The following is a 15,420-nucleotide window of genomic DNA, read 5'->3' on the forward strand; positions in this document are numbered from 1 at the left end:
AATTTTGAAATTGAGGCATTGCTTAACCAGGAGCCAACTTAGGTCAGTAAGTACAGGAGTGATGGGTGAACGGGACTTGGTGTGTGTTAGGACACTGGCAGCCTAGTTTTGGATCACCTCCAGTTTACGTAGGGTAGAATGTGGGAGTCCAGCCAGGAATGCCACAGTAAATAATGCCGCCGTTCAGGTATCTGTTTTGCAGGGGTTCGGTTGTATCTCGGTTGCAAATTTAAGAATGCTCAATCTTACAAACTCAATTGCTTCAGAAGTGAAGCAGAACTTCAGTTCTACAATTCCAAATCTTACAACAAATATGCCAAGTAATCTTGCAAATGTATTCATTTATTGCAAACGTTTCACCTCCTGTTTTTGTGTTCTGCTGCCATATGCTCCAATGTTTAGTATTCGGAACGAGTCTTAAAGGGGCATTGCTGGCTCATCAAATAAGTGGTACATCCTTGTAAAGAGAAAGTTAGAATGATGCTTGTTAATGATCATGTACATGTTAAAAAAGGAATTGGCACTCGCTTCTCCCAATGTCAGTGCGGCAGCAGCACCTAAGCTTTTGTTGTCACGGCTGTTTAGGTGGCTCTCACTGGCCACATATGAAATTTAAATCTCAAACCAGCTGATACTGACAGATCTTGGTGTTCTAATTTACGAATTATGCACCAAGGATGTAACAGCGCTAAGACCAGCATCTCTAGTCCAATGGAATTAAAACAGGTAAAGCAACAAATAAAATATGTGACAGCAAATTTGACCCGAGTTGCTTCAGCTTTTTGGGCCATGGGCCAAGCGTTCGAAAATACAAATGGCCTAAGGCCCATTGTTTGGTCATTCCTGAAGTAAGCAAATGGACCACAGAAGACCATATATAAGAATGATCATTGTGGTCCATCTGGCTAGTCCATGTGTCTACAAAATATTATATCCAATATTACCAGTTATACCCTACGTGTGGAGCTAAGCAATACACACCTGAAGAGCCCAGCTTCAATTTCTGCTCAGTGCTGAGTCAGCTGATCTCAGATGAGGCAGCAGGGGGAGCACTACAATCGGCCTCAGTGCACTGATCCTGATCGCTATCCAATGATCTGTAAAGTTCACATGTGTGGATACCAACAACAACAACTTGTATTTATATAGCGCTTTTAATGTAGTAAAACATCCCCAAGGCGCTTCATAGAAGCGTTATCAAACAAAGTTTGACACTGAGACACATAAGGAGATATTAGGGCAGGTTTGGTCAAGAAGGTAGGTTTTAAGGAGCACCTTAAAGGAGAGATGTGGAGAGGATTAGGGTGGTTATTCCAAAGCTTAGGGTCTTGGTAGCTGAAGGCACAATCGCCAATGGTGAAGTGATTAAAATCGGGGATGCTCAAGAAGCCAGAATTGCAGGAGCGCAGATACCTCAGAGGATTGTAGGGCTGGAGGAGATTACAGTGATAGGGAGGGGTAAGAGAGGAATTTGAAAACAAGGATGAGAATTTTAAAATTGAGGCGTTGCTTAACTGGAAGTCAATGTCGGTCAGTGAGCACAGGGGTGATGGGTGAGTAGGACTTGGTGTAAGTTAGGACAGGGGCAGCAGAGTTTTAGATGACCTAAAGTTTACAGAAGGTAGAAAATGGAAGGCCAGCCAGGAGTGACTTGGAATAGTCAAGAGCATGGATGAATGAGGGTTTCAGCTGAGGCAGGGGCGGAGTCGGGCGGTGTTACAGAAAGCAGAATCAGGCTCAGTTTTGATCTCTCCTTCCACATAATAACCATGGTCTAGAACAATGCTACTCAGCTTTTTGCCAAGGGTTACATTCTGAATCACTGTCTTGTTCAACCGCTACAAGAAACAATAAGAATAAAACTGGATGGACTATTTGGCATCGACCTGGGCACCAGCTTTGGACATGGTGACGGCACACCCAGCCCAGTCGACCCTGCAAAATCCTCCTCACCAACATCTGGGGACTTGTACCAAAATTGGGAGAGCTGTCCCACAGACTAGTCAAGCAACAGTCTGACATAGTCATACTCACAGAATTATAAATTTCAGCTAATGTCCCAGACTCCTCCATCACCATCCCTGTCCCTCAGGCAGGACAGACCCACCAGAGGTGGTGGCACAATGGTATACACTCGGGAGGAAACATACCGCCCTTTCTCAACAGATGAATCAGTACTCCTCCATGTTGAACACCACTTAGAAGAAGCAATGAGAGCACAGAATACACTCTGGGTGGGGGACTTTAATGTCCATCACCAAGAGTGGCTTAGTAGCACCACTACTGACCAAGCAGGCCGAGCCTTGAAGGACAAAGCTGCCAGACTAGGCCTGCAGCAGGTGATGAGAGAACCAACACGAGGGAAAAACCTATTTGACCTCGTCCTTACCAATCTACCTGTCTCAGATGCATCTACCCATGATCGCACAGTCATTGTCGAGACAAAGTCCCGTCTTCACACTGGGGACACCCTCCATCGTGTTGTGTGGCACTACCGCCGTGCTAAGTGGGACAGCTTCAGAACAGATCTAGCAGCTCAAAACTGGGCATCCATGAGGCACTGTGATCCATCAGCAGCACCAGACTTATATTCCACCACAATCTGTAACCTCATGGTCTGGCATATCCCTCTCTCTACAATTACCATCAAGCCAGGGGACCAACCCTGGTTCAATGAGGAGTGCAGAAGAGCATGCCAGGAGTAGTACTAGGTATACCTAAAAATGAGGTGCCAACCTGGGGAAGCTGCAACACAGGACTACATGCATGCTAAGCAGCGGGAGCAGCATGCTATAAACAGAGCTAAGTGATCCCACAAGCAATGGATCAGATCAAAGCTCTGCAGTCCTGCCACATCCAGTCGTGAATGGTGGAGGACAGTTAAACAACCAACAGGAGGAGGAGGCTCCATGAATATCCCACTCCTCAATGATGACGGAGCCCAGCACGTGAGTGCAAAAGACAAGGCTGAAACGTTTGCAACCATTTTCAGCTAGTCTTCAGCCAAGTGGATTCACTCCACATGATATCAAGAAACGGCTGAGTGCACCGGATACAGCAAAGGCTATGGGCCCTGACAACATCCCGGCTGTCGTGCTGAAGACTTGTGCTCCAGAACTAGCCGTGCCTCTAGCCAAGCTGTTCCAGTACAGCTTCAACACTGGCATCTATCCGACACTGTGAAAAACTGCCCAGGTATGTCCAGTCCACAAAAAGCAGGACAAATCCAATCCGACCAACTACCGGCCCATCAATCGACTCTCAATCATCAGCAAAGTGATGGAAGGTGCTTACAAAGCAGCACTTACCAATAGCCTGCTCACCAATGCTCAGTTTGGGTTCCGCCAGCACCACACATCTCCAGATCTCATTACAGCCTTGGACCAAACATGGACAAAAGGGCTGAATTCCAGAGGTGAGGTGAGATTGACTGCCCTTGACCGAGTGTGGCATCAAGGTGCACTAGTAAAACTGAAATCAATGGGAATCAGAGGGAAAACTCTCCACTGGCTGGTGTCATACCTAGAACAAAGGAAGATGGTTGTGGTGGTTGGAGGCCACTTGTCAGCCCCAGGACATCGCTGCAGGAGTTCCTCAGGGCAGTGCCCTATGCCCAACCATCTTCAGCTGCTTCATCAATGACATTCCCTCCATCATAAGGTCAGAAGTGGGGATGTTCCTTGATTGCACAGCATTCAGTTCCATTCGCAACTCCTCAGAAAATGAAGCAGTCCATGCCCACATACAGCAAGACTTGGACAACATTCAAGCTTGGGCTGATAAGTGGCAAGTAACATTCGCACCATACAAGTGCCAGGCCATGACCACCTCCAACAAGCGAGAGTCTAACCACCGCCCCTTGATATTCAATGGCATTACCATTGCCGAATCCCCCACCATCAACATTCTAGGGCTCACCATTGACCAGAACCTTAACTGGACCAGCCACATAAATACTGTGGCAACAAGAGCAGGTCAGAGGCTGGGTATTCAATGGTGAGTGTCTCAGCTCCTGACTCCCCAAAGCCTTTCCACCATCTACAAGGTACAAGGCAGGAGTGGAATACTCTCCACTTGCCTGGATGAGTGCAGCTCCAACATCACTTAAGAAGCTCGATACCATCCAGGACAAAGCAGCCCACTTGATTGGCACCTCATCCACCACCTTCAACATTCATTCATTTCCTCCACCACCGGTGGACCGTGACTGCAGTGTGTACCATCTACAAGATGCACTGCAGCAACTCGCCACGGCTTCTTCGGGAGCACCTCCCAAACCCGTGATCTCTACCACCTAGAAGGACAAGGGCAGAAGGCACATGGGAACATCATCACCTGCAACATCCCCTTCAAGTTACACAACATCCTGACTTGGAAATATATGGCTGGGTCAAAATCTTGGAACTCCCTCCCAACAGCACTGTGGGAGTACCTTCGCCTCACGGACAGCAGCAGTTCAAGAAGGCGGCTCACCACCACTTTCTCAAGGGCAATTAGGGATGGGCAATAAATGCTGGCCTTGCCAGTGACGCCCACATCCTAGGAATGATTTTTTTTTAAAGTGCTCCAACATGCTGCACCCTGGAGTGAGGGGGCAAAGATCTGATCCTGTGATACTTCATGATTTTAATCATGTCACTGTGAGTAGTTACGGATTAGAAGAAAATGCTTCCTGACAGGAGAAGAAAAAGCATAGAACAAACAAAATGTATTAAACTATCAAGCCTATAGTTTAAATAGGTTCCTTTTACTAGTGCTATGCTGATAGTTTTTCCATTCCCAATAGGATTCCACTGCATTCTCTCACTAGACAGCAAGCAAAAGAACGGGAAAAGGACTGAATCCCAGCTCTTATGACATTTAATACCCAGGGGGCTGTGAATGCAAGTCCAGAGGTATGTGGAGCAGAACAATTGCTAAAAGACACAGGTGAAGTGGGAGTAGACCTCAAGTCTCTGGACTGACTGTAATTGGTACACACATGTCGAGTCATCATCATAGGTGGTCCCTCGTATCGAGGATGACTTGCTTCCACGCCAAAAAGGGATGAGTTCACAGGTGTTTCAATGAAGGACCTAATATTCCAGGTCCTGAACTACATGTTGAAGGTTGGAAGATGTCGTGCGTGGATATTTTTAACGTTTGGTGGCCGTTGCACACCAGCCACCACACGGACTTGACAGAGCTCGGTCTTGGTTCAGTGGCAAGGATTAACCAAGACAACTGGAGACCAGCTCTGCTGCACGGACCTAATGCGCACACATATCGCAGTGTGGGCTGGCCCGTGCTGCCCCTGGGCCCTCACCTCTTCTGGTTCTGAACTTGCACCCTCTCTCTCACATCCTCTATCTCCACTTCTCTCTCTCACTTTCCCTCCTCCTCTCCCAACCTTTCCCTTCCCCCCTCCTCCCCCTCTCTCCCTCCCCCTCTCTCACACCCTCTCTCTCTCACATCCTCCATCTCCCCCACCCTCCATCTCCCCTTCCCTCTCTCACTCCCTCCCTCCTCCTCTCCCAACCCTCTCTCCATCCCCCTCTCTCACACCCTCTCTCTCACATCCTCCATCTCGCCCACCCTACATGTCGAGAAACCAATTGGGCAAGTTACCAAAGGGGATCAAATGCCTCTGGAACAATGAATAAATGATGGAATTATGATCAAGAAAGAGTGATACTGGGAAGCCAGGACAGCACCGCTCTCTCAAAACCAGCTTAGAAAAATAAAAGCTTTTTTATGGAGTAATGGATTTTTTGATTCAGGAATTTCTTTCTTTCAGTGGAATCTTTTGAATTCACTTATTTCAGCAATGTCACCGTATTGAACTGCTCAGACTTGGTTTTAATGTACGTGATTATGAAGACGCTGACATTTCTCAGATTACAGTACAGTTTCTGTATATGCTAGGGATGGGGGGAGGAGTTTGCATATCTAGCAATAATAGTGTCTCAAAATGTCAGAGGATGAGTTATAAAAACATGTTTTGGTTTAAGCGATGAAAAACAAGTTATAAAAATACCATGAGTGTTGCACCTGGAGAGCTTCACAGTGCAGGTTATAATTTTACAGGACTTGTGTAAAGGAAATGTTCTCCTCACGCTGCTGTGTAAATAAAAGGATTTTCTTCAGAACACTACACTTTTATGCTTAGTCACTACTGCAAACATTGAGGCTTAACACCAACTTTTTAGTGTGGAAGGGGCATCTTATCAAGGGCACAAGATAGAAACATAGAAACATAGAAATCCACAACGCAGAAGGAGGCCATTTCGGCCCATTGTGTCCACACCGGCCGACAGAGCTGCACGGTCCTCGGTCAGCAGCCCTGAAATTTACATATAAGCCTATGAACAATGAACAATGGCCGAAAGGTAAAGAGCACCCAGCCCAACCAGTCCACCCTACACAACTGCGACACCCCTTGCACCGAAACATTCTACACTCCACCCCAACCGAAGCCATGTGATCTCCTCGGAGAGGCAAAAACCAGATAAAAACCCAGGCCAATTGGGGGAAAAAAAAATCTGGGAAAGTTCCTCTCCAACCCATCCAGGCGATCGAAACTAGTCCAGGAGATCACACTGGCCATATTCGATTCCCTGCAATACTTACCATTGTATCTGCGCCAGCCAACAAGAAGTTATCCAGTCTAATCCCACTTATCAGCTCTAGGTTTGTAACCCTGCAGGTTACGGCACTTTAAGTGCCCATCCAAGCACCTTTTAAGTGTGGTGAGGGTTTCTGCATCCACCACCCTCCAGGCAGCGAGTTCCAGATCCCCACAACCTTCTGCGTAGAAGAAGCTCCCCCTCAAATCCTCTCTGAACCTTCCACCAACCACCTTAAAACTATGCTGCCTCATAATTGACCCCTCCACCAATGGTAATACGCCCTTGCTATCCACTATGTCCAGGCCCCTCGTAATTTTGTACACCTTAATGAGGTCTCCTCTCAACCTCTTCTCTTCCACTGAGAACAAATCCAGCCTATCTAATCTGTCCTCATAGCTAAGATTCTCCATTCCAGGCAGCATCCTAGTAAATCTCCTCTGCACCCTCTCCAATGCAATCACATCCTTTCTATAATATGGCGACCAGAACTGCACTCACTTCTCCAGCTGTGGCCTAACCAGAGTATTATACAATTTAAGCATAAGCTCTCTGCTCTTGTATCTATGCCTCAGCCAATAAAGGCAAGCATTCCATTTGCCTTCTTAACCACCTTATCCACCTGGCCTACTACTTTCTGGGATCTATGGACAAGCACTCCCCAAGGTCCCTTTGTTCATCTACACTATTAAGTGGCATACCGCTTAATGTGTGTACACTTTCCTTATTAGCCCTCCCAAAGTGCATTACCTCACACTTTTGCGAATTAAATTCCATTTGCCACTGCTCTGCCCAGCTGACCAATAGATTGATATCCTCCTGCAGTCCTTGACTTTCCTCTTCATTATCAACCACACAGCCAATTTTAGTGTCGTCTGCAAACTTCTTAATCATACTCCCTTTAATCAAATCTAGATCATTGATATATACCACAAAAAGCGGAACCACACTGGAAACATCCTTCCAGTCACAAAAACATCCATCAATCATTACCCTCTGCTTCCTACTCTAAGCCAATTTTGACTGAATCCCTCCCAAAGCAGCTGACCATTTGCCAATGTACAATTCCACAGGTGCCAGCAGCCTCCAGTGCAAGTATGAGCCGAGAACTGTGAGTGTCACCGGGTTATTTAACCAAGGGGTATATGAGGAGGAGGGAAACATCGCAGCTAATCCCAGTCCTGTCTTCATCTAACTTCCATGACTTTTCCAGCTGCAGGTGCTGGATACCAATCGGAAGAATCTCCAGCTGATACTTCCCTCACTAACTAGTATTTCTTCTACAATTCTTTTCCTTAATTTCAATTGATATGATGAAAGAAAGCATTACACACATAGCAATCGCTGAACCAATCCAGTATTAAAAGTCATATCTCTCATGAATTATCTGCTGTAGTCTTGCTTTTACAATGTGTTGATGACGTTTATCTTACAGAACTCCTGCCAGTAACAGAGGAAACATTTTTTTTTAACTATTACGTAGTCCAAAGAAACAAACCTTGTGATCAGGTCTGTGTTAAGCTTGATGACCTTTTTGCGAATGTTGCTATGACATTGTTGCTATGCAATATATACATTATTAAATGTCTAGTTTTGCACTCTGATGGAAGAAGCAGTACCAGACTGTTAGATCCATTCAAGTGAGAAAAGTATTCTATCAATGAGAGTAACTCTGAGACTAAATATTGCAGTAGATTCCAGTTTCTGATAAAAACCCAAATCCCAGCTGAGATTAAAACAGCTCTTCCATATTAAATCGCTATGTTTCAGGATTAATTAATCATTTCATACTGAAACATGGAGATATGGAAACCTGCATTAAACCTGGGTTCAATGTAATGGTTGTGCTGAATTATCTGGTCTGAGCTGGGGCAGCACTAAGATGCTGGGACGGCATTGAGATGCTGGGGCAGCATGAGATGCTGGATCGACTTTAGTGGACTAGGAAGTGGAAGGATCAGTCAGGGTTCTCACTCAATAGCTATTGAATGACCCCTGCTGGAAAATCTATGCAAACAACCTGCCAGCAATCATTGTATGGGGCCACATATGGAGAATAATCGTTTGGGTAAGGTGCTGGAGGGCTCCCTGTATCCATGAAAAGGAACCCGAGAATGAATCAACACCTTCAAGAGATTTAGCAGTTAAAAAAAAATTGTAATTTCCTCCTGCTTTTCCTTCATGGTAGCAGGGAAATGTATGGGATCTGAAATGGGCAGGAGAAGGATTTGTGGGTTCTGGTGGGCAGATCACTGAACACTCAGCACATGTTATGGAAGCACTAAAAAGAGCAAATAAAATCTTATATGCATGTCTTTCTTTTTTGTCTTTCAAGTAGGATCTTGGGCTGTATAGACAGAAGAATGTAACAGTCCAAATCTCAGGAAGTGAGTTTTACTGCTGTGATTAGTCAACAATTCCATTATCACTGTATCGACCACCATGATGGTAGAAAGCAAATTAGATGGACCTTGGACTTTAAAAAAATCTAGCAATTGCTATGTTCCTATGATCATTCTCTACACTAGAACCCTGATTGTTGCTGTCAAATTATGCCATCCTGTGGTGAAAATATGTATTACTGACTCAAAAGAACACATGGGGTTCAATTTTCCGCATGGGTGATTTTTGGCGCAGTTGAAGAGGTACGTGCGATTTTTTAGTGGCCCAAATGCGGCAAAAAAACCCCGCCGGAATTAACTTTGAATTTGGAGCAGCGCAGATTGGCCTTAAGCTTTGTGGGTGGAGCTTAAGGCATGCGCCAAAAACTAATGTTGCTAGGGTAACGAGGGGCGCTCAAAAGGGTTGAGGTTGGAATCTGAAAAAGGGCTGAGGCTGGGCTGGAAACTGAAGCCGCTGCCATCCCGGCCAAAAGGCCTGGGATGGCAGTGGGCCAGCCCGCACCTATTCCGGGCCGAAATTACCCATTCCCCCACCTACCTGCCCTGTCTTCAGCTCCGCTGAACAATGGCGTCTTCTCTCCGCCGATTTTCTCTCCTTTGCGCAGATTTCCTTAAGTTTAGGAAAGGTTTTTCACAAGCGTGCAGTACACCGTTTTAGAAAAAAAATTGTATTTGGCCAAACTCGCTTAAATGGCCAGAAGTGGCGCACACGACAGGTTCTGCCCCCAGTGACGTAGAAAAATCGGGAACTAAAAAAATCGGATGTACCTATTTTAGAACAGCGCAGAAACTTTGGCCAAATCTGCAGATTATTGTCTGCTCCAAAAAAAAGCTGCAGACGCCAAAAGAACACCGCAGAATGGTGGCCAAAATTGAGCCCATAGATACTAAATTCTCCATGTAAAAGATATTTTTAACATGCAAACTATTTTGTTATATACCATCAAAGTAGTAAAGCTCTGTTGCATTATGTTCAATAGTTTGTTGCCCTCTGGACACATGCAAATGTGCTGTCAGCCATGGATGTGTTGGCAATACCCTCAGTGTCAAACACTGTCCCTCTCTCAGTACCAGCCAGCATTTTTTATTTATCCAAAGTACATATTCATGCAGAAGAAAATTATTTGTTCAGCTTTGGTGAGAATGGGCATTAGAAGAAAACTAGATTTTGGGCATACAGCCAATTTCATTTTGAAATGCAATTTTTTGTGCTTTTTAACTTAACAGGCTCTACTGGCTCCTACTGGAAAGCAATAGTCAGTCATTTAAGTACTCCATTCCCCTGAGGGAGCACTGGGAAGTGGTAGACTGGGTTTGAAAGATCACACAGTTTCAGGCACAAAGGCGAAGTACGGTATCAATAAGCAACATAATAGCACAAATATTTCTGTTAATTAAAAAATTGTTAGTAATGATGTAATAGGTGCAGAATGATTTGGGGAAAGGTGGGGCAATTCCTGGGATAATTATTTTTGGAATGTTTTCACAATGGGAGCCTTGGTAGTTGGGGAGGAGAGCTAAATGCCAGCATATAAACAGTTCGATGTAAAAAGGCAGCCCTAATGATATGACTAGTCTTGCAGTGACCACAGGTACTTGTTGAAGGTCTCCCTTACAACATCCACATGGTAAACTGGTCAGAAAAGTAAAAGCCTATGGGGCTGGATTTTCTGCTCTTTTGCGCCTCGGTTTGTGCCCCGGTGGGGTGGTAAATGCTGTTTCTGGATGTGAAATGGGGCATCCAGGATTTCGCGCACAGCCAGAAGTTTCGCAAATGGTTTTAGCGCGGTGCAAAAGCTTACCGCCTGCCCTCCATTTTGAACGTCAGTATGACTTAGATCATCGTGCAAGGCTGCGCTAATGCCTCGAATGGAATTTTCTGCCCTAATACCTCATTTAACGACTGCCCCAGAAAACGACTGAAAAAAACCAGGTGGTCCCAGGGTGCAGCAGGTGGGAGGATCTTATATCGCAGTTGTCAGTTACCGCTACTGTTGCGCGCGGAATGCTGCCTGAGGCTCCGAGTTGCAAACGACACTTTTATGTGCCATGACAATTTGCTTACAAGTTCAGTGAGAGATTTCAATGGGGGCAATACTCATTCGGCAGCAAATCATGCTGGGTGCTATTAGCAGGCGACTTCAAGCTGGAAGAAGGGTTCTTGTCCATGTTGGACCACGGAATCGAAGAGGTCGCAGATGTTTGGGGAGGAGGCCTTACCCCCCATGGGCTTACAGAGAACATCGCTCATACCTCCACATCTCTGATGCGCAGTGCGTTAGGAAGGCTGCGCTTCCGAAAAGAAGTGCTGACAGAGAAATGCCAGTTCATACAGACAGACCTGCAGCCTGCCAGCGCCAACAGCACTGCGCTGCCCGTCAAGGTGACTGTGACGATGGCCTTCTATGCCTCCGGCTCCTTCCAGGCAGCATCAGGTGACATATGCAGCATCTAGCAGCATGCTGCACATCGCTGCATTCGCCAGTTACAAGAGCTCTGTACGCCCGCAGAATGGACTTCATAAAGTTCCCAATGAGCAGGGACAGCTAAAATGAGAGGGCTCTCGGGTTTGGACCATTTGCAGGCTTCGCGAGGGTTCAAGGCGCAATTGATTGTACACACATCGCCTTGCGAACACCAAGAGGTCTTCAGAAACGGAAAGGGATACCACTGTGACCACATGCAGCACATTCTCACAGTAAATGCCCACTATCCAGGGAGCACACATGATGCTTTCATCTTGCGCGAGTGCAGTGTCTCACAAATGTTTCAGCGACAAAGACAAGGTCAGAGCTGGCTAATCGTGGACAAAGGATATGGCCTAGCCACCTGATTCATGATCCCCCTCCGGAGCCCTGCCACAGAAGCCGAGCAGTACTATAATGAGAGCCATGCAGTCACCCGCAGCATCATTGAACAGACAATTGGCTTGCTAAAGCAGCGCTTCTGATGCCTAGACCACTCTGGAGGCAGCCTTCAATACTGCCCTCAACAGGTCTCAGAGTCCATTGTCGTCTACTGCATGCTACACAACTTAGCCATTATGAGGGGACAGGCATTGCCAGTGGGGATTGTAGGACCACCTCAGGAGGAAGAGGAGGACGAGGAAGAGGAGCCTGGCGAGGAACCCATTGCGCATCCACCACAACTACAGGGGAGGCAGCATGGAGATGTGACCGCAGCAAGAGCCTTACTTCAGCAGCTCATCATTGACCGTTTTGGTTGAAGGGGGAAGGTAACGTTGCTGTGTTGACTCGCTACTCTATGCTACCATGCTGGCTATTCTACACTTGATTCTGCGAATGAGATACACTACACCAATGGCAAAAGTCAAACAAACATGTTTATCAAGATCTAACATTAACAATTTCTACCCTCCCAAAAAAACACCTATACAATCCTTAAATACGATGTAAATTAACACAAAACTGCTCCCTGCAGCGAACAAAAGTGATTTCACACAAGACAGCTTCCTGCAATGAACAAAAAGTGATTTAACACAAAGGTACAGACATTACTGCCAATGAAGTGATGCCAGCCCTTAATGGGTCTTTGCAAGACATTTCACCACCTCCCCCCACCCCACCCCCCTCCCTTCAACCCTCTCCCATGCCTGCTACTCCTTCTCAATGAGGCCTCAGGGCATACAGCAAGGCTGCTGGAGGGTTGCTGTGTTGGGTGGGGGGGGGGGGGGAGGGGGGGCAGACAATGCAGATGGCATCTCAGGATGGCCCGGACCAGCTCTTGGCCTGGAAGGCCCAGCTTTGAACTGGGGCACCTCATCATTGGCGTCACCAGACACAGGTGACTGGGGTGTCAACTGTGTATGGAGCATGGTTGGCGAGTGCGTGATGGGATCTGGAATGCTGTCATCCTGAGGAATGACTCCACCTCGCATTTCCGTGGAGCCACTGACTGTCCGACAGGGCTGGGTTTAGCAACTGGAGCACAATGTCTCTCCACACCTTCCTGGCCTGCTTTGGCACCATCACTTCCCCGTTGGACAGTGGGAAACGTGGAGAGATGGCCAAGCTGAAGCAAAGCTTGTGTCTGTGATGCGCCCGAGTCTGCAACGTCATCAATGGCACGTGCCTCACACTCTGGAACTCCACTATTATTGCTCGAGGCCATGGGCAATGATGTGGGCAATGATGGTCTCGCTGGACTCAGGACCCGCAACAACAATCTGCGACGCTGCCTCCGCAACAGTCGCAGTAAGCTTGACGATGCTCGCTGGGATCTGCCCCAATGCAGCCACCAGCTCATGGTGCATTCCTGTGGTTTCCCTGGACATTTTCACCAGGTCCACTTCCACGTCTGCCTGTCTTTGAGCAGAGCGACTCATCCTCCAGAGAGTTGGCTTGCGAGATTCCACCCCGGCACTGCATTGCTGTACGCCACTGGGACCAGGAGCCTCCGATTGTGCATGGATCATTAAAAGCCAATGGGTGCTGATACATTGTGATAGTCACCCCACAGAGTGTTGAGAGGGACCATATGCATGACAAACTTCACATAGTGTGTGAGATTAATGTTAGAAGTCACAGAGGCATACATAGATGCAAATGGTACTCACCCTGATGATCTTTGTAAGGTCGATGAACTTTTTGCAGCACTGTGTGCCAGTCCTGGACACAGTGTCTGCAGCAGACACCTCCTGTGCTATATCCCTCCATATTCTCTTAAACACAGGAGTGAGTGGTCTGGCTCCCCCAGCAAGATGGAATGAGGCCCACCTTCTCTCCACTGCGTGCACTAAGGCGTCACTTGCCTCATGGCTGAAGCACCTGGCACACTGCCTTCCCTCCTGATCCTCCATCTCAGCAGAAGTGGCTGAAGTGGGTCGGTTTTTATGCGCATTCGCGCATGAAGCTGCCACGCCCTGCATTAGCGTTTGCGACTGTAAAAGAAAAAAAAAAATCAATGTGCATTTGCAAAATGGCTGCCTCCTTTAACGGCGAATGTTTCGGTTCAGGCGTGCAACGCCTGACTTAATGCCAACGCTCCTCCAGATGGATTTTTTGCCAAAACTTGTGGACAGAAACGCGAAATATTTTCAGGTGTAAAATTTTATGTCCTGTCGCGATTAACACCCTGAAATCCCAATCAACCTCGCTGTCTGACAAGCAATCTCAAAAGTCAAGTCATCCGTCGTCAATAACTTCCTTCTGGTCGCATCATTTTTCACCCCACAAACAAAACGATCCTGTAATGGTCGGTTTTGAAAGTTTCCAAAATTGCAGTGCATCGATAGCTTTTTTAATGCTACGATGTAATCACTGATAACGTCATCAGCCTTTTTATTCCGAATCCCGAAACTTCCCTCTCCACAAGACCACAAGAAGCAAGGAAGAAGGCTACGTGCTTTGCTTGACTCAGAGGGAAGTATATGTCTCTGTAAATCTGTAACTCATTACCTTACCTGTTGTAATTAAGTAGAGTCCGTAAGATACTAATAGACTACTGTTGTGTTCGATAGGCTACGTGCATGTGTGTGTGTTTAATAAACTCATTCCGATTGTTTTGAAAGAATTGGTCTTGCTGTCAATTTAATGCCAGAGAGATTTAGAAATCTTACAAAAGGCAATATAAACTAAAGGGTACAATTGTAAAGGGGGTGCATGAACAGAGAGACCTGAGGGTATATGTGCACAATCATTGAAGGTGGCAGGACAGGTTGAGTAAGCGATTAAAAAAGCTTACGGGTTCTTATGCTTCATAAATAGAGGTATAGAGTACAAAAGCAAGGAGGTTATGATGAATCTTTATAAAACATTGGATGGGCCTCAACAGGAGTATTGTGTCCAATTTTTGGCACTGAACTTTAGGAAGGATGTGAAGGCCTTAGAGAGGTTGCAGAAAAGATTTACAAGAATGGTTCCATGAATGAGGGACTTCAGTTACATGGATAGACTGGAGAAGCTGGTGTTATCTCCTTAGAGCAGAGAAGGTTGAGCCTGCAGGTGATTTACCTCGGTTGATTGACAGCGATTCGGAAAGCATCAAAATCCACAAAGATGTTGCGGGATTCAAGATACCAATGGAAATTGACACGGATGCATCCGTGAGTGTAGTACCGGAGTCACTAGATCGCGACAAATTGCGTGATTTCCAACTGGAGAAATCCAAGATAGAGCTGCAAGGATACTCGGGAGAGAAAATTCCTGTGGTAGGTCGTATCACCGTACCGATGAAATATAAAGATCAATTTCAGAACTTGCCTCTAATAGTAGTGAAAGGAGACAAGTCTGCCTTGCTAGGAAGAAATTGGTTGAGCTCACTGAAGCTGGATTGGAGTAAGATTTTCTGTGTGGAAGCGAGATTTTCATCAACAGATGAGGTTATCAAGAAGTATCCGAAGGTATTCTGCGAAACGGGCAGTCCGATCCAAGGATTCAAGGCGAGTGTCAGGG

The sequence above is a fragment of the Pristiophorus japonicus genome, chromosome 8, assembly GCF_044704955.1.
Source record: "Pristiophorus japonicus isolate sPriJap1 chromosome 8, sPriJap1.hap1, whole genome shotgun sequence".
NCBI classification, from domain to species: Eukaryota; Metazoa; Chordata; class Chondrichthyes; family Pristiophoridae; genus Pristiophorus; species Pristiophorus japonicus.